The following is a 24027-nucleotide window of genomic DNA, read 5'->3' as shown; positions in this document are numbered from 1 at the left end:
AAGTGCAGCACCTTTCAGATCAAAGATTTCCTCTCCTTGAGATCTCCCCTGCCTCCAGAAGATCTCAAAGGCAGACACATAGGGCCTTGTATTCCTTGGGACTCCCAAGGCTAATAGCAGATGTGGGGTTGGGCTGAGGACCCTTCTTTTCTGTGATCGAGGGTCCCTTTACTCCTTCAACAGGATATTTTGATTCATGGAAGGTACTGGCACGCCTTTCTCTGCTGATCTGAAGACATACCCCTCATCCAAGTCTCACTTTCCTGAGACCTGCATCTCTCTTCCCCAGGAGGAAGTCAGGGGCCTCTACATCCTTCTGACATGAGGCCTCTAGTAGATGACCACAGGGACAGGGCTAAGCCGGGATCGCTCTCTTAAGGTTTGGGACGTTCCTTCAATGCTCCTTAAAGATCCTCACCTTGGCTTCTGGCATGGCCTTAGGCTCCTCCCTCTGCTGACCTGAGCCCTTCCCCTTCTGGCCAAGGCTTTCATTGCTCTTACACCACTGAGGCAGAATGAAGAGGGGTAGGGGACCTCTCAGCCTGACAGTTCTGCCAGGGCCTCCCAAGCCTGTCATCAAAGTTGGGACTAGATTCTCTGGGCCCTCTGGAGAGGGTGGACCCCCTCAGTCCATAGTCGTGAGTGTCCTCAGCTTCTGGCTCCTTGATTAGATGCTGCCTTGGAAACGCCCCTTCCCTGTTAGATCCAAGTTTTTGCTTAGCTACAATCCTTGCAGAGAATGACTCAGGATCCCATAGTTGATGTTAGTGGCCAGCTGCAGCACCTAAGACTTGTGGTGGGAGGTCAGAGAAGAAGCATCCTTTTCTATCATGTTTCTTCACCAGCCAGCCAGCCAGCCAGCCAGCCAGGCTTCGTTTTGTTCGAAAAGATTTATTTTCCACGTGGAAGAAGGTGAGCGGCAGGATTTGGGGAGATCCTTCTGTTACCAGTTATCTAACATTGCATCATTGAGTGCAGTGATTTTCACTTTCTTAACCCTCACCTCTAGTTAAAAAAACACGTATTTTATGTCTCTACCAAGCGTCTACTTAGAATATGGATAACATTTCATGAAAGAGTCTCTACACTTAGTGTGTGTGAATCACTCTGAAACTTCCTATTGTATTTTCAGATCATTGCTTTTTTTTCTCATCTCTATCATGCTGTTTACTCAGCCAGAGACTTATGTCAGGGATGTATGACCCTTAGATGTGACATGCCCGATTTCTGTGCCTTTAAAGCCCCGGGCATGGCTAGAGGTATTCCACCACAGAGGCACCCCACAGGAAATGGGTTGGAGGAATTCATTCATGCCACCTGCACCCTCAGGTCCCTGAGCTACTGCCATCAGTCTGCTCAGGGCTGTGATGTGTCTGTCTCTTTTGGGAAACCAGCAGCCAGCTGCACATTGGCCATGTTGGGATTGGGGGTGTCCTCCCCTGGGGCCCAGCCAGCAGGCCCCACGTCCGTTGCTACCCACACTACCCAGTCCATCCTGACCCTGGCCTCAGTCTGCATACTTTGGGGTTTTGTCCTCCTGTCTCCCCATGCCGCCCCCCCCCTCACTCCCCAGTGCCGATAGTCACTTGCCCTCCTCTTCCCTTGGGAGTCCCCAGACAAGAATCCTCTTTCAGTGTACTTGTGCTTCCTGTAGAGCTGACTAGACAAACCTGGTGGTCAGTCTCCTAGGGCTTGGTAAATAACAATCATAGCCATGTGACTGTGCGAGAATGCACCTGAGAAGCAGTTATTTGCAAAGAGCTGCTGTGAGGGGTCTCAGCCATGGTCCTGCTCCTCTGAGAAGCCCTCATTCCCCAGCAAAGCCTGCTCTGAACTCCAGCCTCCTTGGCAGGGGTCTGACCTGCAGTCTGGCTGCCACCCACCTGCCCTCCTCTGTGGCAGTTATCGCTGGCAGCTGCCCTAGGTGCTTCATGAGCAAGTAATTGACCTCGCTGCCTGTCCTCAGTCACCGAGCCGAGCCACCCTTGCCAGGTGCCCAGAGGATCTGTCCAAAGTTTCCCCACGACGCTCCCCACCCCTGTGGGGATGCAGCGAGAGTCCACAGGCCCAGTGGGTGTGTGCTCTGAACTGCTGGCCCGTTGAGTGCCTGACGTCCAGCCTGCCCAGGGAGTGAGCCTGCAGGAGAACGCTGGGCCACCCAGCCAGCTGGGATAGAAGGGGACCGGGCTGGGCAGGAGAATGGGACAGCAGGGGCCAAGCATGAACACCAGAGCAGCCTTCAGTTGGCCAAGCTCCTACAGCCACGTGCGAGAGTGATCTTCTCCATCCTCACACCTTCCATCCTCACCCCCACTTGGTGTCCAGAGCCATGGAATCCATTTAGGACAGATGGTGACCCAAAGGGGCTAGGAGAGGCCGTGTCGGCAAGGTGCAGTGTCTGGCATCTTGATGGCATCGTTTTTCCTGGGGTCCCTTCATAAAGGGACATGAGGCATCGTGCTTGACATCCTCACAGAGGACAGCTAGAACCCTGCTGGTTGTGGGGAGAACACCTCTGGCCAGTGTAGGACCACAGCTTTGCACCTGTAGCAGGCTCAATTTGAATGGGAATGCTGCCACTCATAAGCTGAACACCGCATGTCAACTCTCTCTGGCTCTATTTCTGGATGGCCAAATGGGTACAGACAGTATCAGTACACATTCAACGTGTAGCTTCGAGTTGTACACGACGTGACCTGTGTGTAAAACGCCTGGCCCAAATTAGGTGTCAGTAGCCTCACCTAGTGTTCTTGTGCGTCTAAGCTGTACCTTTCCCCCTTATTGTGAGGATGGATGCTGAACCAGTCAGTGCATGTCTTGTGATCCCTGTGAGCATCACATGATGGAGTTTTTCTTTCCCGCTGCAAACCTGTTGCCTAGCTAATTCCTCTCACATGTCAGAACTGGGCAAACACGGTATAAGTTGTTCTAGAGTCGGCCAGGGCGAACGTCAGGGCTCCTAGAGTGGGCATAGAGAGGACATGGGGCTGGGGCAGGCATCTAACCTCCCCCAGGCTGCCTCTCCTGCTCTGAGCGCCTCAACCTGGAGCTTTGGAGCACCTCGTGGTGCCTGGTTTGAGGCTGTGTGAAGGAGAACCGCTTGTTGTACACCCCTAGGGATGGTCTGACCACCACCACCTCCCCCCCCCCCGTTATTTTGTGGGCACTTCCTGAGCATCTACTTTATACCAGGTTGCAGGGATGCAGGTGGGTAGCAGGTTGCTCATGGGGGCCTGAGCCGAGGCCTGGGAGAGCACCCACGAACTGTAAGTAGCTCAAGGCAGGGGGCAGCGTGCTGTGCATGGGGCTGATCCCACGAGGCCTTAGAGGCTGGTCCCAGGCCTGGGGGCGCTTCTTCAATGGTGTATGATGCCGAAATGCTTGGTGCAGAAGCAGGGTGCCATCGCACTCGCGTTCTGGGAAGGCCACTCAGGAGAGTGATGTGGGGGCTGCGGGTGGAGCTGGGCCTTTGGGGGGCTCCCGTCATTGTCCAGAGAGGATGAATGTGAGGCTGCTTTAGGCCTGGCCGGGGGCTAGAGAGGAGGGACGGGCTCCTGAGATGAAAGCGAGGTAGAGGAGGCCAGAGTGGTGTAGGAATCAGGCTTGGGGGCTCGGAGAGGGCAAAGCGCTGAGGTCATCATCAGGAAGGCTACTGCACCTGCCTGCTACTGGGTGTGTGTGCTCGCTTGATTTCTTGCGTTTTAACACATGTTCATCATCCATTTAACTTTTTAAATTTCTGTAGACTGGATGTTGGAGAGTTTTATATTTATAGAAAGTCTGCACTCCTTGTACGGAGAGTCCCCATATACTGCACCCCCAGTTTCCCCTAATATTAACCTCTCAGATCAGTAGAGTTCATGAGGTACAACTCGTGAGCTAATGTGGATGCGATATGATTAGCTAAAGTTCACCATGCCTTCAGATTTCCTCAGTTTTCTTCTTGATATTGACCTTGAGCATGTGGCTGAGGTAGAGGCTGTCAGGTGTCCCCTCTGTAAAGGCACTCTTTTATTTGCCGGTTCCACATTGTCCTGTTTGGAAGGAAGTCGCTCTGTACAGCCCTCACTTCACTGGGGTGAGGGATGATGCTCCCACTCTTTGCGGGAGGAGTATCTACTTCAGTCAATTGGAATTCTAATGCAGGGGAAATTTGTCTACTCTCAGGCATTTGTGTCTTTGCCATTTGGTCATGCATTGCTCTCACGATGGACTCAAGGATATTTGTTTTATACTTTGGGTTATATTCCAATATTACTTTCTTTGGTTGCTCAGACTGCTCCATCGTTGGTCATCAGAAGCTGAGTCAGTTACCGTCTGAGTCCTTTTGACATACAGTGTGGTTCGGTTTGTCTTGTTATTTGTTTTTGGTTTTGTTTTTGTTTTTTACCATGTCCCTACTTTCCGGCACTACAAGATGCCCAGGCTCATTGTTAAATGATAAGATATTGATCTCTGTATCTATGTCTCTGTCTCTCTGTGCCTCTCCTTTTCTCCTTCTGTCTTTATTTCTATTATACAGGTTTCTGCCCCTGTTCCTGGCACAGGGCTCCTAAACCCACTGTAAATAGGGGTGCTAGGAGGATCTTTTGTTCTAATGTGTAGTCTTTGGCTCACGGTTTGATGCAGGGCTCCTCAAACCCTCGTCAATTCTCCAACGATAAGAGCACTAGGAGCATCTTGTCTTCTAATGACGTGACCCTACGTGGGCTCCTGGATGGCTCCTGGGTGGCTCCTAGACCGCTCACCAGAAAGACCAAGCCATGATTAGAAACTTGGAGTGTTCAGCTCTGTTCCCCCATTCTCCAGATTGGTGAGAGGGGCCAGACATGGAATTAATAATCAATCATGCCAACGTGAGGAAGCGTCCATAAAATCCCAATAGTGTTAGGATTTTGGGAGCTTCTATGTGGGTGAATACATCCCAGTCCCGGGAGGGTGGTGCACCCCAAGTCCATGGAGGCAGATGATCCTGTGCTCAGGACCCTCCCAGACTTCCTTTGATGTGTGTCTTCATGTGGCTGTTCCTGCCCCTTAATAAAGTGGCAATCACAAGTGGTTCCCTGAGTTCTGTGAGCTGCTCTAGCAAATAGTCGAATCCACGGTGGGTCAAGGGACCCTCCAATTTGTAGCCCACTCAGACGGAAGCTGTGGGTAACCTGGGGACCTACTATGTATGATTGGCGTCTAAAGTGGGAGGCAGTCTTGTGGGACTGAGCCCTTCAGCTGAGGGATCTGGCATTGTCTCCAGGCAGAGAGTGTCAGTGGTGAGTCAATAATTGAATCAGGACACCCAGCTGGTGTTACATAGAATTGGTTGCTGTGGGGGAAAAGCCCACAGAATGTTAAAAGTGTTGTGAGTATGGTAGCAGTGTGGGAGGAAAAGGCAAAAAGGAGGAAGAGTGACATTTTGTTAGTCACTTAATGCTGCATACTGCCTGCCCCAATCCTGGAATCATCCGTACATCTAAGGAGCCCTGCTTCTGTTCCTTGACGAATGGTTTGTTGGTCATGCTCAGCTATGTCCCAGCAAAGAGTCCTGTTGCCTTGTCCCCAACACAAGTTGTCCTCAGAGTAGGGACTCAGTTGGCAGCCCCCCTATTACTCCTGCTCCCTCCCACTTACCGGTTTGGTCTCTTCCAACGATTCCTGATGTGTAGTTGGTCCTGCTCAACAGGCCCCAATAAAGAGTCCTGTTTTCTTGCCCCCTGGGTCAAGTAGTGTTCCGAGTAGGGTCTCAGTTACTAGGCCCCTTTCATTCCTGCTCACCACACTTCCTGCTTTGGTCTCTTCCAACTCTTCCTGCTGGTTAGATGGTCCTACTCAGATTGGCTCCAAAAAAAGAGTCTTAATTTACTTGCCCGCTTTGTCCAGTTGTTCTCAGAGTATGGTCTCAGCTGGTAGCCCCCCTTTTATTCCTGCCCCCCAATTCCTGCTTTGGCCTCTTCCAACTGTTCCCACTGGTTAGTTGGTCCTACTCAGATTGGCCCCCAAAGAGTCCTATTATCTTGCCGCCAGGTTAAGTTGCCCTCAGAATTGGGTCCCATTTGGCAGCCCCCCTCTTATCCCCCCCCCCCCATTCCCGTTTGGTTCTCTTCCAAAGGCTCCTGCTGGTTATTTGCTCCTGCTCAGATAGGACCGAACAAACAGTCTTGTTTTCTTACCATCTAGATCAAGTTGTCCCCAGAGTAGGGTCTTACTTGGTAGCCCCCCTTTTTTTTGCCTGCCCTCCCACTCTGTCTACTTTGGTCTCTTCCAACGGTTCCTGCTTGTTACTTGGTCCTGCTCAGATAGGGCCCAACAAAGAGTCCTATGTTCTTTCCCCCAGGTCAAGTGGTCATCAGAGTAGGGAGTCGGTTGGTGCCCCCCCTTTTATTCCTATTGCCCACCCCACACTTCCTGCTTCGGTCTTTTCAACCTGTTCCTGCTGGTTAATTGGTCCTGCTCAGATAGGCCCCAACTACGAGCCCTATTTTTATTCCACTAGGTCAAGTTGACCTCAGAGTGGGATTTCAGGTGGTAGCCTCCCCTTTTATTCCTGCCTCCCCCTTCCTGCTTTGGTCTCTTCCAACTGTTCCTATAGGTTAGTTTGTCCTGCTTGTATATGTCTCAACAAAGAATCCTATTTTCCTGCCCCTAGGACAAGTTGTCCTCACAGTTGTGTTTAATTTGGCACCCCCCTTTTGTACCTGCTGACCACGCCCCCCCCCACACACACACTTCCTGGTTTGGTCTCTTTCAACTGCTCCTGCTGATTAGTTGGTCTTGTTCAGGTAAGGCCCAACACAAAGTCCTGTTTTCTTGGCCCCAGGTCAAGTTGTCCTCAGAGTTGGGTTTAAGTTTGTAGGCCCCCTTTTATTGCTCCCCCCCCCCATACTTCTCACTTTGGTCTCTTTCATCTCTTCCTGCTGGTTAGTTGGCCCTGCTCAGATAGGCTGCACCATGATTCCTGTTTTCTTTCCCCCCAGGTCAAGTTGTCTCCAGAGTAGGGTCTTAGTTGGTAGCCCCCTTTTATTCCCGATCCACCAGTTCCTGCTTTGGTATCTTCCAAGTGTTCCTGCTGGTTAATTGTTCCTTCTCAAGTAGGCTGCAAGAAACAGTCCTAATTTCATGCCCCTAGGTCACATTGTTCTCAGCATCTGGTTTAATTTGGTAGTCCCCTTTAGATTCCTGCCACTCCTCCAAACACACTTCCTGGTTTGGTCTCTTCCAACTGTTCCTGCTGGTTAGTTGGTCCAGCTCACATAGGCACGAACCAAGAGTCCTGTTTTCTTGCCCCCGAGGTCACGTTGTCCTCAGAGTAGGGTGTGTGTTGGTTGCCTCCCTTTTGTCCTGCCCACCCCCCCACTTCCTGCTTTGGTCCATTCCAACTGCTCTATTGGTTACTTGGTCCTGCTCACATGGGCCACAAAAGGGAGTCCTGTTTTCTTGCCCCCAGGCCAAGTCGTCCTCAGATTAGGGTCTCAGTTGGTAGCCCCCGTTTATACCTGCCCCGGCAAACTTCTCGCTTTGGTCTCTTCAAGTACTCCTGGTGGCTAGTTGGTCCTGGTCAGATAGGTCCCATCAAAGAGCCCTGTTTACTTGCCCCACTTCAAGTTGTCCTCAGAGTAGGGTCTTCGTTGGTAGCCCCCCTTTTACTCATGCCTCCCACACTTCCTGCTTTGGTGTCTTCCAGCTCTTCCTGCTGATTAGGTAGTACTGCTCAGATAGGCCAGAAGGAAGAACCCTGGTTTCTTGCCCCCCCAGGTCACGTTGTCCATAGAGTAGGATCTCAGTTGGTGTCCACTATTGTTCCTGCCTCCCCATTTCCTGCTTTGATCTCGTCCTACTGTTCCTGCTCGTTAGTTGGTCCGACTCAGATAGGCCCCAATAAGAGTCATGTTTTCTTGCCTCGTGTGTCAAGTTGTCCACAGGGTAGCATCTCAATTTGTAGCCCCCCATTTGTTCCTGCCCCCCCCACCTTCCTGGTTCGGTCCTTCCAGAGTTTACTGCTGGTTGGTTGGTCCTGCTCAGATAGGCCACAACAAAAAGTCCTATTTTCTTGCCACCAAGTCAACTTGTCCTCAGAGTAGGATTTCAGTTTGTAGTCCCCCTTTTATTCCCTCCCCACCCCACTTCCTGCTTTGGTCTCTTCCAACTGTTCCTGCTGGTTAGTTCGTCCTTATCAGATAGGTCCCAACAAAGAGCCCTGTTTTCTTGCCCCCTAGATCAAGTTGCCCTCAGAGTATGGTCTCAGTTACTAGCCCCCCCTTTTATTCCTGCCCCACACACTTCCTGCATTAGTCTCTTGCAACTGTTCCTGCTGGTTAGACATCAATCTCAGATAGGCCCCCCCAACATTGTCCTGTTTTATGGCCCCCAGGGTCAAGCTGTCCTCAGAGTACGGTCTCAGTTGGGAGCACCATTTTTATTGCTGCCCCCCGACACTTCCCGCTTTGGACTGTTCCAACCCTTCCTGCTGGTATAGTTGGTACTGCTCAGATAGGCCCCATCAAAGAAACATATTTTCTGACTCCTAGCTAAAGTTGTTTCCAGAGTAGGGTCTTAGTTGGTAGCACTCCTTTTATAGCTCCCCCCCCCCCCGCCACCACTTCTCAATTTGGTCTCTTGCAACTGTTCCTTTATCCTGCTCAGATAGGCCCCAACAAAGAGTCCTATTTTCATGCCCCTAGGTCAAGCTGTCCTCAGAGTAGGGTTTAATTGGTAGCCCCCTTTTTATTCCTGCCACCACCAGCCGCAACACACAGTTCCTGCTTTGTTCTCTTCCAACTCTTACTACTGGTTAGTCGGTACTGCTCAGATAGGCCCCAAAATAATCGTGTTTCCTTGCCCCCAGGTCAAGTTGTTCTCAGAGTTGGGTATAAGGTGGTAGCCCCCGCTTTTATTCCTGTACCTCACACACTTCCCTTCTTGGCCTCTTCCAACTTCTCCTGTTAGTTGGTCCTGCTCAGATAGGCCCCAACAAAAAGTCCTGTTTTCTTACGCCCAGATTAACTTGCCCTCAGAGTACTGTCTCCATTGGTAGCCCCCTTTTTATTCCTGTCCCACAACGCTTCTTGCTCTGGTCTCTTCCAACTGTTCCTGCTGGTGAGTGCGTCTTCTCAGATAGCCCCGAAGAAAGAGTCCCGTTTCTTGCCCCCAAGGTCAAGTTGTCCTCAGAGTAGGGTCTGACTTGGTTGCCCCTGTTTTATGTCTGAACCCCCACACTTCTCGCTTTGGTCTCTTCCAACTCTTCCTGCTGATTAGTTGATCCTGCTCAGAGAGGCCCAGACCAAGTTTCCTGTTTTGTTGACCCCCAGGTCAAGTTGTCCTCAGAGTAGGGTCTCAGTTGGTTGCCACCATTTTATTTCTTCCCCCCCAATTCCCACTTTGGCCTCTTCCAACTGTTCTTGTGGGTTAGTCGGTCCTGCTCAGATAGGCCCCCCAAGAGTCCTGATTTATTGCCCCTAGGTCAAGTTGTCCTCAGAGTAGGATCTGAGTTGGTAGACCCCCTTTGATTCCTGCTCCCCCCACGCACACTTCCCACATCGGTGTGCTCCAACTGTACCCGCTGGTTGCTTGGTCCTGCTCAGATAGGCCCCACCAAGAGTCCTGTTTTCTTGATCCCTAGTTCAAATTGTCCCCAGGGTAGTGTCTCAGTTTGAAGCCCCCCTTTTATTCCCTCCCCCACCACTTCCCGCTTTGATCCCTACCAACTACTCCTGCTGCTGCTTAGTTGGTACTTCTCAGATAGGCCCCAGTAAAGAGTCCTATTTTCCTGCTCCAGGTCACATTGTCCTCAGAGTAGGGTCTCAGTCCGTAGGCCCCTTTGAAGCCAACACCCCTCTTTGGTCTCTTCCAAATTCTCCTGCTGGTTAGTTGGTCCTGGTCAGATAGGCCCTAACAAAGAGTCCTGTTCTCTTGTTCCACGTTGTCCTCAGAGTAGGGTGTAAATTGGTAGCCCCACTTTTATTGCTGTCCCCCCCACATTTCCCACTTTGGTCTGCTCCAACTGTTCCTGCTGGTTTGTCGGTCCTGCTTAGATAGTCCTCCACAAAGAGTCCTGTTCTTGCCCTCGAGGTCAAGTTTTCCCCAGAGTATGGTCTCAGTTGGTAGCCTCCCGTTTCATTCCTTCCTCCCCACACTTTCTGCTTGGGTCTCTAACAACTGTTCCTGCTGGTTAGCTGGTCCTGCTTAGATAGGCCCCGCAAAAGAGTCCTGTTTACTTGCCCCCAAGGTCATGTTGTCCTCAGAGTAGTGTGTCAGTTGGGAGCCCTCCTTTTATTAATGCCCCTCCCAACTGCCACTTCCCACTTTGGTCTGTTCCAAGTGTTCCTGGCGGTGAGTTGTTCCCTTTCAGATAGGTCCCAACAAAGAGTCCTATTTTCTTGTCCCCAGGTCAAGGTGTCCTTAGAGTTGGATTTAAGTTGGTAGCCCCCCTTTTATTCCGGCATCCCACACGCTTCCCTCCTTGGTCTCTTCCAACCTCTTCTGTTGGTTAGTTTGTCCTACTCAGGTAGGGCCCAACAAAGTGTCCTATTTTGTTGCCCCCTAGAAAATGTTGTCCCCAGAGTAGGGTCTCAACTACGAGTCCTATTTTTATTCCACTAGGTCAAGTTGACCTCAGAGTGGGATTTCAGGTGGTAGCCTCCCCTTTTATTCCTGCCTCCCCCTTCCTGCTTTGGTCTCTTCCAACTGTTCCTATAGGTTAGTTTGTCCTGCTTGTATATGTCTCAACAAAGAATCCTATTTTCCTGCCCCTAGGACAAGTTGTCCTCACAGTTGTGTTTAATTTGGCACCCCCCTTTTGTACCTGCTGACCACGCCCCCCCCACACACACACTTCCTAGTTTGGTCTCTTTCAACTGCTCTTGTTGGTTAGTTGGTCCTGTTCAGATAAGGCCCAACACAAAGTCCTGTTTTCTTGGCCCCAGGTCAAGTTGTCCTCAGAGTTGGGTTTAAGTTTGTAGGCCCCCTTTTATTGCTCCCCCCCCCATACTTCTCACTTTGGTCTCTTTCATCTCTTCCTGCTGGTTAGTTGGCCCTGCTCAGATAGGCTGCACCACGATTCCTGTTTTCTTTCCCCCCAGGTCAAGTTGTCTCCAGAGGAGGGTCCTAGTTGGTAGCCTCCTCTTTGATTTCTGCCCCACACCCCCACACACACTTTCTGCTTGGGTCTCTTCCAAATGTTCCTGCTTGTTGGTTGGTCTTGCTCAGATTGGCCCCAATGAAAAATCCTGTTTTTTTGCGCCCAGGACACGTTGTCCTCTGAATCGGGGTTCAGTTGGTAGTACCCCTTTTATTCTTGCCCCCCACATACTTTCCGCTTTGGTCTTTTCCATCTGTTCCTGCTGGTTACTTGGTCCTGCTTATATAGCCCTCAACAAAGAGTCCTGTGTTCTTGCCTCCAGGTCAAGTTGTCCTCAGACTAGGGTTTCAGTTGGTACCCCCCTTTTATTCCTGCTTCTCCCCCCCCACACACACACACTTCCTGCTTCCAACTCTTCCTACTGTTCCTCCTGGTTAGTTGGTCCTGCTCAGATAAGCCCCAACAAAGAGTCATTTTCTTGTCACCAGGTCAAATTGTCCAGAGTTGGGTTTCAACTGTTAGCCCCACTTTTTTTCCTGACCCCAACACTCTTCCAGGTTTGGTCTCTTCCAACTGTTACTGCGAGTTAGTTGGTCCTGCTCACATAGGTCCCACCAAGAGTATTGTTTGTTTTATTGCTCCCTAGGTCAATTTGTCCCCAGAGTAGGGTCTCAGTTGTTAGCCCCCCGTTATTCCTGCCCCCACCCAATTCTCGCTTTGGTCTCTTCCAACAGTTCCTGCTGCTTCGTTGGTCCTGCTTAGATAGGCCCCATCAAACAGTCGTATTTTCTTGTCCCCTAAGTCAAGTTGTCCTCAGAGTCGGGTCTCAGTTCATAGCTCCCATCTTATTCCCCCCCCCACACACACACACTTCCCACTTTGGTCTCGTCTAACTGTTCCTCCTAGTTAGATGTCCTGCTCAGATAGGCCCCAACAAAGAGTCCCGTTTACTTGCCCTAGGTTTTCTTGCGTGCCCCACACTTCTGTCTTTGGTCTCTTCCCACTCTTCCTCCTGGTTAGTTGGTCCTGCTCAGATAGTGTGCAACCCAGACTCCTGTTTTTTGCCCCCTACATCAAGTTGTCCTCACAGTGGTGTCTCACTTGGTAGCCCATTATTACTGCCCCACCTTCACTTCCCTTTCTGTGTCTTCCAATTACTCTTGCTGGTTAGTAGGTCCTGCTGTGAGAGACCCCAACAAAAAGTCCTGTTATCTTGCCCCACGGTCAAGTTCTCCTCAGAGCAGTGTTCCAGTTGGTAGCCCCCCTTTTATTCCTGCCCCCCCTCACTTCCCACTTTGTTTTCTTCCAACTGTTCCTGATGGTTAGTTGGTCCTGCTCAGATAGGCTCAAAGAATCTTGTCTTCTTGCCCCCAGGTCAAGTTTCCTCAGAGTAGGGTTTGGTTGGTAACCCCCCCGTTTCTTCCTGCCGCCTCCCCCCCCCCATTTCTTTCTTTGGTCTCTTCCAACTCCTCCTGCTGGTTAGTTGGGCCTGTTTTCAACAAAAAGTCCTGGTTTCTTGCCCCCGGGTCATGCTGTCCCCAGAGTAGGGCTGTGATGGAGCACGGTGTGAGCATTCGTCTTGTTCCTCAACCTCAATTTTACCCACAACACCTCAGACACAGCGTTACCCAACGCGTCGGTGTTAGGCGTGAACGGCCGCTTCCTCCGCTGTGCTTGAGAGTCTCTTATTGTGCTTCTCCATGTTCCTCAGCTCATCCCTCTCCAGATCACAAGGGGATTGTCTTTAGTTTCCATTTGTTCCCTATGGAAAACCTTCTCATTGCCCAAGACCTGCTCACTTTGGGAGCACTTGAGTATGCCTTTTGCAGATCACCTTCTGCAGACACTTGGATTCAGGGTCCCTCAAGCCTACCTCTGAAGCCCTATTTCCTTTCTTCCATATGGTGGTTTCGCTTCCGCTCTCCCAGATTTCTGGCCTCCTGCTTGCAAATTGGATCTCCTTCGGTATTTCCCCCTTTAATTACTTGATTTGCAAGTTCACAATATACTCCGTTCTGTTGACACAAAGCACTTCACGGGTCCACTGCCATGCCCACCCTGCTTCTCTTGTCCCGAGCCCACTCCCACCCCACCCCGTGTGTCCTCTCCTGCCATTACCTTGATTGGAGATACACTGAATAATGTTCTTTACTGTGGGGCTACTTTTCATAGGGCCTTCTTTACACAGACTCACTCCCAGGGACCATTCCTACTTGTTTACCTAGACGTGACTAGATGGAACCAATATGAAGTATCTGAAAATAGAGGAGAGTCTGAGTGTGGGGTGGCACAAAACCCAAATGAAAGTCATCTTCGCCACAGGTGAGAGGATGGGACAGTGGATTTGGGGATACGTGTTCTCTAGGCATCTGGACAACTTTGTTCTTAATCTTCACTCTGGATAGGAGGAAAGGGCCCCGCCTGCGAGGATCCTAGCTCCTTGTGCCAGCTCCACCACTGAGGAGCGTCATTGGCCCTCTCTGAGAGTCCATACTTTGTGTCTAAAAGGGGAACACCAAGAGGGTCTGAGAGAGGGTCTCCCAAGGTGCCTTTCAGTCCAATGGCTGGAACCCTCGACGGAGCCTCAGGTCTAGAGTCAGGCTTGCTCCGTGGGCTGTGTGCTTCTAGACAGGTTTACCAAGTGTTCATTCCAGAAGTCAGCGTGTCTTGTATGGCCGTGCCCTGAGAGGATAAGGATTTAAACGGGAGGTAAAAGTAAAACAAAGCCACCATTTCAAAGTCATTCGTGGTTTCTCAGAAGGGGGCTCCTAGCATCTCTTCTTCCACAGCATCTCGGCTTCCTTTAGTTGCACACATAAGGATTTTCCCTTCAGTGAGCTCTTTAAGGAGTGGAAGCGGTATTTCACTGTGGCCCTTGAGAGCCCCTGAGCTCTGTTGGTTACTGACAGGGACAGGACCTATTGGTGGGAGGGATGTGGGAGAGAAGAAGATTCATGAAGACACAGTGTGGTGCTCTACAGAGAGCAGGCAGAGATTTGATTGGATTTAGGCACTGTTAGGTCCAAAGTCTTCTGTAGGACTGTTGCCTTATGTTCTTTGTTTCAAGAGTCCCCGAATCTCCACTGGGGTTAACAGTCTAGGGCAGGAGGCTCAGCTCGTCCCCTGAAGAAGAAATAGCCACCGTGCCATCTTCAGTCTACATGAAGAAGGGCACGATGGAAATCCCAGTCTCTCTTGGCTAAACCTTCTCAGTCCCAGCATTACAACCCTGGGACCCATGACCACCGCTCAGACGAGTCTGTCTCAGGTAGCTTCTGTGCGCGAGACCCTCTGGGAGAAATGACTGGCCCTCAGGGCTTCAAAGGCCCCACAGATGACCCAGACGTGTCGCCACCTTACAGGGACCAAACCCCAGGCTGGGCGACTCCAGCAGAGCACAGCTGACCAGGCCAGGAGGACAGCCATGCTGAAGGGAAAGCGATTTCAATCTTGACTCTCCGCGGCTCCCACACAGCCTGGTGCCCACTGGGAAGGCACCGAGCTCCAGGTTACAGGGCCCGAGGCCCGGCGTCTCCACCAGGCAAGCCTGGCTCTGTGGCCTTGCCCTCGGCCGCCCCCACCCCCACCCCCTGGACTCCATCCTTTAACATCCCCCTGTCCCCCCCCCCCCACCGTTGCTCCCAGTGTCCCGGGAGCCACCCCCTTCCTGGTCCCCATCCCCGGAAGGCACCACCCTTCCCCTGCTGTTGGGTCACCTCACACCCCGAGGGTCTATCTCAGCCACGGCCCAGAAGGAGCACGTCCGTTGTGGACACAAATCCCCGCCACGTCCCAGGCCTGCCTTCTCCAGCCCTGCTGGCCACTGCATTCACCTCACCCTCGCCTGCACCCACCAGCCCTCCAGCCCTCCAGCCCTCCAGCCGCTTTTTCTCACCCTCTGCAGGGCACCGGCCCCTGGCCCGGCCCGCCGCTCGTCTGTCCAGCACTGTTGTCTGACACACCTGGAGCCCGTGTCAGGGTCAGACCCCGTGCTACCCTCTCCTGTGGTCTGGCTTCGAGGTCGCTGTCTCCGGAAGTCCTAACTCCTGGCCCGGTCCCCCTCACGATTCCCTTCCCGGGGCTCCCGCATCCGGCCCAGCTCCCACGTGGAGTCCCAGTTGGGTGCTCCGTCTCCCCTTCCAGACTAAGGAAGTCCTTGGGGACAGTGGAGACCACGATGTGAACCCGGTCCCAGGGGGTACATTTTGGAAGGAAGAAAGTTGTGTGTGACCCACCAGGAGCTGGGCGGGGTTTAGCGTCTTTGACGTTACAGCCCTGCAAGGTAACGGGACAGCAGGAGCAGGCACGGAGGGCCCCGCATCACAGCGGCTGTGCTGAGCACTCCACGGGGTCTGGGCCATTTCCTCTGGGCCCCGGTCCCCTGGGAAGGTGTCAGAAAAGGCCCAACCTAGACCGTGGAAGGTGGAGTCAGGGGCCCAGGTTCCACCTGACCAAGTTGATAGAGCCCTGAAGCCATGAAGCCTCCCGTGTACTGCACAGACCAGCAGCAAAGGAGCCTTTCCTATCTGGTGGCGTTACATTCTGTAGTCGCCCACGGCTCGGGGACACTGGGAAGGTTGCAAATGGCACGGGGCCATTGGGTGCTTTCTCGAGGAACCATGTGCAAGTGTTGTTAATAGCCGGTTTCCCTCCCATGCTGTAGACAGGGAGACCCGGGTCCTCGGGGTTTCCATCAGCGTTTCTTTTCTGCAGTATCGGACGTGTCTCCTTCGGAGATGTTCTCCCATCGGGAACTGTGCCATTAGAGTCACTCTCCATCAGTGTCTCTCTCTGTTGTGAACTCTGAATCTTGGTAACAGAAGGCGTCTCCTGGTGCTTTTTGCCTACTGGAGGCCCTGGGGAAAGGAGGACCACGTGGGAGAGAGAGGCAGCCTGCAGAGCCTTTTAGAGACTGGAAAAGCAGGGTTCAGGTCGTGTTCTACAAATGGGCCAAACGGGTCCTGCGCACAGGGGCCCCCGAGGCGGTGGACTTCTTCATGGCAGGCTGCTGCACCCTGTTGGCTCAAACACCCGCCAGCACCCGACTCACATTTTCTCTCACGTTTGTGATTGTTTCCAACGTAGCCCAAAGCAGCAGAGTTTGGGCCGTTTGGAGCCTGCGTGCTTGGCGTGCCTCGCCAAACCTCACCCTGCATCTGCGGAGAATACACAAGATAGAGCCTTATGCTTCTAAGACCCCAGGCCAGGGCCCTGAGCTGCTGAGTTGAGCCCCCTCCTTGAGGGAGGCCTCCCCCAGGGGCCCCTTCCCTTGCCTTCATCCCTTAGCCCATGGGGCTGCGGTAACACAACGCCGCACACTGAGCGGCTTATGAAGAAGGGACATTTATTCCTCACGGTGCTGAAGGCTGGAAGTGCAAGGTGCCGGCAAGGGGCCCGCGCACGGTGCAGCGAGAGCCTTCCTCCTGGGTCACAGCCGCCATCTTCTCGCTGTGTCCTTTCATGGTGGCAGGGGCTGGGGAACTCCCTGCAGCCTCTTTCCCAAGGTGCTCCTCCCACCCATGAGGGTTCCACCTTCGTGACTTAAGCACCTCCCAAAGGCCCCACCTCCAAATGCCATCATTCTTTGGCACTTAGGATTTCAACAGATGTATTGGGGGGTGGAGGGGGGGAGGACACAAACATTCAGACCATAGCACTCCCGTTCTGCATAGGCTCCCTGCCCATAAGCCCCTGGATGGTCTCATGCTGTGAGGGACTCCTGGGTAATGGGGCTGTTCAGGCGCCACCCAGGAGAGCTTGTGTGCTGCTGTGTCTCCTGGTCATGTCTTCTTCCCGGAGCAGCCCCCAATCCCCAGAACCCCCTACAGTTTGCTAAGGAGCCCTGGGGAAATCACAGGTCTGACCCTTAGAGGATGACGATTATCTGGCCCGAGGTGCAGGTTTTGCAGCGGTCAGGTGGCGAGACTCTAAGGATGGCGAGGCCGGAAAGGCTTAGGAAAGCATCTGCTTGCCATGGGGACTTGGGCATCTGCTGTCTGGCCTGGCCGGGTCTTGGCTTTCTTGCGGGAAGTTGCTGCGGAAGCGCCACCGACTTTGTTAGACCCGAACCACAAAGCCTAACTGCCTGGCTTTAATGCCGAGCCAAACCTGAACGTGGCCCCCGTGGGCGGGCCTTTTCAGCCTCAGCAGGTGCTGTGCTGGACCGAGAGCAGGCAAAGCCCGACCGCCAGGTCTTGGCCTCTGGGCGTGTTGCAGATTTGGGACACCCCTCTGTGGGGTCCAAATCTGTCAAAATATCCTGGGTGCCGCCCTGCACCATCTGGGTCCCTTCCAGGTGTGCGCAAGGAAGCACTCGCTCTCCCAGGAGACCAAGAGAAACGGAGCCGCCCAGGGGCATTTCTGACACAGACGAGGGAGCGTGTTCCGAGCTTGGGATGCCCGCTGAAGCTGCAGGTCCCGGGAAGGCCAACCGCAGGGACCCTGAGGCCTCCGTGCACTCAGGGCAGATCCGACTCGGAACCCCTCGAGGGGGCGGCCCTCTGCTCTCGGCTCGCTGTGCGGGCCCGGCCTGGTTATCTGCGGTCCGCAACAAGCACTGGCCGCCTGTTCCCTCGCCTTCCTCCCGCCGCACCCACCAGGCCGTGTGCGTGTTCCCTCAGCTTTCCCAGGAAGGCAAGGCTCTTTTGTCCACCCCTCACCGGGTAAGCGATCAGGATGAAAAGGGTCACGTGCCCCCATTTCAAACACTGCTGAAAATTCAGGCTGTCACCCTGACTAGCCCCTGACCGTGACGAGTCTTTGTGGTTCACTTTTACGACAACGTTGCTCTGCCAAGATGCTTCAGTCCCTCTTGGGTAGGACCCCTGCAGACAAAAGGGTCTGGGGGAGAAGAGGGGCCGATGGAAACGACATAGTCTGATTACTCAAAGGACACAGTGATTCTGCGACCGTGGGGCAAAAGCCAGCCCTAGGCTTGGGGGGATCGGACACCCCGCCGGGCACGGACAAGGCTTTGTGATCTTGGTGTTCCAGAACTGCTCCTGGAAGCTTAGCCCTCCTCCTGAGGGAAGCCGGAGGCGCTGCCCTCCTAAGCTGCCACGACGCTGGCGATGCAAACTGACTGCCGGGCCTGGAGGCAGCCTGACAGCACTCTCACACGGCCAGGGGCGGGCCCGGCGGGGTGGCCCAGAGTTCATCCTGCTTCTGCCACTCTCCACCCAGAGACAGCATCGCAGTCCACAGGGCCGGGGCTCGGGCCCACAAGGTTGCCCACCCCTACTCCCGCCAGTCCCAAACCCCGGGCCGTCACCCCTGCTTGCGACCGAGAGGCTCTAAATCAGAGGTTCCCACCACCCCGTCCTCAGGTTCCATGAATTGGCTAGAGTGGCTCACGGAACTCAGGCAAACAAGCTACCCGGTAGCTCACCTCTTGACTGTAAAAGGATGGAGCTCAGGAAGAGCCAGACACAAGAGCTGCCTGCGTATGTGGGCAGAGGGGCGAGGCTGCCGTACCATCAGAGTGCGGCCCTCCCCCACACACCTGCAAGTTCAAACACTTGAAACCTCCCTCAACGCCTCCCTTCGGGGTTTTCTGGAGGCTTCCTCACTCAGTCTGCAGCCCCTCGGCCCTCCCTGGCAGTGGAGGGAGGAGGAATGAAAGCGCCCGTCCTCTAAGCACATGGTCCACTCACCTGGCAATCAGGCCCCGTGCTTGGGAGATGCCCAGACTCACCTCATTGACATAACAAGACACCTTCATCTTTTAGGGATTCCTTCCTCAAGCTTTGGGATTAAAAGCATTTGGGGAGGTCTGAGACAGACCCTGGAACAAGACCAGCTATGTATTTTGGTTTACTTTTTTATGATTTTTTTAATGTTTATTTATTCATTTCTGAGAGACAAAAAGAGAACACTCACTCCCCCACAAAGGAGGAGGGGCAAAGAGAGAGACGGGGAGACACAGAATCCAAAGCGGCCTCCAGGATCTGAGCTGTCAGCACAGACCCTACGACGCAGGGCTCCAACAGACAAACCGTGAGATCACGACCTGAGCCAAAGTCGCACACTTAACCGAATGAGACGCCCAGATGCTCCACACAGATATTTGAAAGAAATGTATTTTAGTCATCTCAATGACCACAAATATATTTTCTGCATATGCCGTACTATCACACCAGCACTTCAACTATCGTGAATACTGCATCTGTGAGCAAAGGAGCGAAAGAAGTTTGGAACCCAACTTTCTACTCTTTGCGAAGATACCCAGAATTAATTAGGATTGTTGGACCACGCAGGGATTCCATTCTGAATCTTTCGATGGCACACCAAACCGTTTTCCACCACAACTGTATCCTGTCACGGTCCCGCCAAAACTGTACAAGAATTCACATCTGACCCAGGGACTGGGCCACTTCCAAGTGCCCCCAGGTACTCCACCCCATCTCCTCCGGGCTGCTGGGGCCAAGGTCCCACGGGCTCAATGGAGCACCTGCCATGGCATTTGGGGAAGGGCAGGGGCTGTGAGGGCTCTGGGGCTTTGCAAGCCAGCAGCAGATCCCTCCTCCAGGGGACCAGAAACTGGGCAGAGCAGGAGGAGGACAGGGAGGAAGAGGAGGACGGAGAGGGAGATGGTGCCTCCTCCTCCTCCACATCCACCTCCTCCTCTTCGTCCTCCCATCCCACAGCAGTGCATCCAACAGGAGCAGGATGCACTGCTCTTCCTCGAGCTTCCAGAGCTCACTCCTCTGACTCTCGGGCAGACTGTGCCTCGCCCTCCTCCTCCACCTCCTCCACCTCCTCCACCTCCTCCACCTCTACGTGCTGCACGTCCTCCGCCACATCCACCTCCTCTTCCTCTTCGGCATGCACCTGCTCCGCTTCCACAATATCCACCTCCTCCACCTCCTCCACCTCCTCCACCTCCTCCACCTCTACGTGCTGCACGTCCTCCGCCACATCCACCTCCTCTTCCTCTTCGGCATGCACCTGCTCCGCTTCCACAATATCCACCTCCTCCACCTCCACCACCTCCACCTCCACCTCCACCACCTCCACCTCCTCGTCCTCCGCCTCCCACAGCGGTACATCCCATGGCAGCGGGGCCTGTCTGGGCTCCTCCTCGACCTTGCGGAGCTCACTCGTCTGACGCAGGGGCATGATGGTCGCCAGACCTTGAAGACAGAAGAGGGGTGGCTCCTCAGGGGGAGGCCCAGCCCACCCAGACCCCGAGCTCCCAGGCCTGAGAGCGGGGCCGCGTGGGGGTTGGGGGCCGAGGGGTCCCCTCTGGGGTGGGATGGGCGAGCCCCCGGCCCCACGCGCGGGAGCACCCACCTCGCCTGGACAACCGACTGGCACGCGGCCGCGCCTCCTCTGCTCTGTGACCTCAGGACTCCTGCCTCAGACCAAGGCCTCAACTGCAGAGCTCGCAGAGCCCCTGGAAGAGGGAGGGATGGAGGGAGGGAGGGGGGGAGGGAGGGGGCGCCTCAGGGTCTCAGGGTGGGTGCAGACCGCGAGCACCGCCCCGGGCCCCCACCCCCCACTGCGGCCAGGGGATTCTGGCCAGGACTCTGGGCGGCCCCGCCCCGGGAGCCCCCACCCCCCCCACCCCCCATCAGGCCTGGGCCTGCCCCTTCTGGGCCTCCGCTGACAGCCAGAGCGGACCCGAGCGGCAGGGCAGGCCTGGGCCCTACGCAGGTGTCCTGGGCTGGGACGCAGCGCCTCCTCTCTCCCCTGCACCCCGGCCAGGGCCCGGGATCCTGCCTCGGCTGACCGGGGTCCAGCCCCGCACACCAAGGCCCTCCCCTCGCCCAGACCCACCGCGGGGGCGGCTCTCCGAGGGCGGCCCCGGGGCTGGGGTCCAAGGGGCCCCCGGCCGTCCTCCCGCAGGGCTCTCCCGGGGAGCCCCGCGCCCGCTGCCCCCCACCAGAACCCTCACGGCCCGGCGAGGTCCGGGCCAAGGCGGCTGGCGTCGCACGAGGCGACCAAGTCCGGGGAGGCCCGGGGCCGATGGCGGGGGGCTCACGTGGCTTCCTTGGGGTCCCTCAGCCCTATCCTCTCGTCCCCATCCGGACTCCCTGGGCGGCCTGGGCCTCGGGCTCTGCCGCCTGACGCCGGCTCCTCGCGCGCAACCAGCTCTCAGTCGGGCTGGGACCCAGAGCCCGAGTCCGCCCACGCCTCACGCCCTGGTCACAGTCGTCGTGGTCGCGCCACCCTGCGGCCTCCACCGCCGCCGCCACCGCCGGACTCCTTCCCCTCTGGGTCCCGGCTCCCTCGCTCGTCCCTCTGGGCCTCACCTCGAAGCCCACGAGGCTCTGCGCCCTTGCCGCGCCTGACTGGATTCGAGGCGCGGCCGGAAGACGCCGACGCCCACGCCGACGCCGAGGCCCCCTCGCCCCGCCCCGCCCCGCCAGTCTCTTGAGACCCGGATGCGGAAGTCCAGACACCCCGCGGGGCCTCATTCCCACTAGGGGCTTCCCCTAGGCTGCCGCTAGGGGTCGCCTTCCGGGCCGGGGCCTGCGTTCTGGGGGCCAGAGTCCCTCCCTCCGTGTTCCCTAGGTGGCCTCCTGTGCATATGGTGGGTCCCCCGTCCTCCCCAGCTCACCCGTCCGACCCCCGAACCTCCCCCCACTCCCCGGTCCCCGCCCCTGGAGACCCAGATGCTGAAGCCCAGGCTCTAACAGTGTCCCCATCCCGTCTGGGGGCCTACTCGGACTGGTTCTGTTGAGGGGTCCAGGCTCCTTCCGTCCTCCCTCTGCGTCCTCACCAGAAATCGCCCCGAGATCCAGGCCCTGCTCTCGGGTGACCTGAGGCGTCCCAAACCCCTCCCCCCCCCCCCCCCGTGTCTCTGAGACCCGGCTGTGGAAATCCGGAAGTCTGTACAGGCCCAGGGCCCTTCCATGAAGGACGCAAGATCGCGAACTCTGGGAGGTCCCCTCTGTGTTTTCTGGCGTCCTGGGTCCCTTGATCTTCCCTCAGGGTCTTTACTTACCTTCACATCGCAGGGTCTGGGAGTCCTCTCTGTGCTGACTTGAGGATTCACACCTCAGAGGAAGCCAAACTGCCTTCCCAGTCCCCAGGTGGAAGTGACAAATACTACATTTGCCCAGACTGTCATGGGGCTTCCAACAGCTGACAGCTAGGTTGGGTTTTTGTTGCTGGTGGAGGTCCCCTCTCTTCCGGAGTCCAGGGCCCCTTCAAGCCTCCCTCAGGACCCTCCCTTTGATTACCGACGGGACCTAGGCCCTCCCTTCTGCTGACCCAAGTGCAGCACCTTTCAGATCAAAGATTTCCTCTCCTTGAGATCTCCCCTGCCTCCAGAAGATCTCAAAGGCAGACACATAGGGCCTTGTATTCCTTGGGACTCCCAAGGCTAATAGCAGATGTGGGGTTGGGCTGAGGACCCTTCTTTTCTGTGATCGAGGGTCCCTTTACTCCTTCAACAGGATATTTTGATTCATGGAAGGTACTGGCACGCCTTTCTCTGCTGATCTGAAGACATACCCCTCATCCAAGTCTCACTTTCCTGAGACCTGCATCTCTCTTCCCCAGGAGGAAGTCAGGGGCCTCTACATCCTTCTGACATGAGGCCTCTAGTAGATGACCACAGGGACAGGGCTAAGCCGGGATCGCTCTCTTAAGGTTTGGGACGTTCCTTCAATGCTCCTTAAAGATCCTCACCTTGGCTTCTGGCATGGCCTTAGGCTCCTCCCTCTGCTGACCTGAGCCCTTCCCCTTCTGGCCAAGGCTTTCATTGCTCTTACACCACTGAGGCAGAATGAAGAGGGGTAGGGGACCTCTCAGCCTGACAGTTCTGCCAGGGCCTCCCAAGCCTGTCATCAAAGTTGGGACTAGATTCTCTGGGCCCTCTGGAGAGGGTGGACCCCCTCAGTCCATAGTCGTGAGTGTCCTCAGCTTCTGGCTCCTTGATTAGATGCTGCCTTGGAAACGCCCCTTCCCTGTTAGATCCAAGTTTTTGCTTAGCTACAATCCTTGCAGAGAATGACTCAGGATCCCATAGTTGATGTTAGTGGCCAGCTGCAGCACCTAAGACTTGTGGTGGGAGGTCAGAGAAGAAGCATCCTTTTCTATCATGTTTCTTCACCAGCCAGCCAGCCAGCCAGCCAGCCAGGCTTCGTTTTGTTCGAAAAGATTTATTTTCCACGTGGAAGAAGGTGAGCGGCAGGATTTGGGGAGATCCTTCTGTTACCAGTTATCTAACATTGCATCATTGAGTGCAGTGATTTTCACTTTCTTAACCCTCACCTCTAGTTAAAAAAACACGTATTTTATGTCTCTACCAAGCGTCTACTTAGAATATGGATAACATTTCATGAAAGAGTCTCTACACTTAGTGTGTGTGAATCACTCTGAAACTTCCTATTGTATTTTCAGATCATTGCTTTTTTTTCTCATCTCTATCATGCTGTTTACTCAGCCAGAGACTTATGTCAGGGATGTATGACCCTTAGATGTGACATGCCCGATTTCTGTGCCTTTAAAGCCCCGGGCATGGCTAGAGGTATTCCACCACAGAGGCACCCCACAGGAAATGGGTTGGAGGAATTCATTCATGCCACCTGCACCCTCAGGTCCCTGAGCTACTGCCATCAGTCTGCTCAGGGCTGTGATGTGTCTGTCTCTTTTGGGAAACCAGCAGCCAGCTGCACATTGGCCATGTTGGGATTGGGGGTGTCCTCCCCTGGGGCCCAGCCAGCAGGCCCCACGTCCGTTGCTACCCACACTACCCAGTCCATCCTGACCCTGGCCTCAGTCTGCATACTTTGGGGTTTTGTCCTCCTGTCTCCCCATGCCGCCCCCCCCCTCACTCCCCAGTGCCGATAGTCACTTGCCCTCCTCTTCCCTTGGGAGTCCCCAGACAAGAATCCTCTTTCAGTGTACTTGTGCTTCCTGTAGAGCTGACTAGACAAACCTGGTGGTCAGTCTCCTAGGGCTTGGTAAATAACAATCATAGCCATGTGACTGTGCGAGAATGCACCTGA

This window comes from Lynx rufus, unplaced genomic scaffold (genome assembly GCF_022079265.1).
Source record: "Lynx rufus isolate CCGP_SWC_20201006 ecotype Redwood Valley unplaced genomic scaffold, mLynRuf1.p SCAF_40, whole genome shotgun sequence".
NCBI lineage: Eukaryota > Metazoa > Chordata > Mammalia > Carnivora > Felidae > Lynx > Lynx rufus.
The sequence above is the reverse complement of the archived record's forward strand: the minus strand, read 5'-3'. Positions refer to the sequence as shown.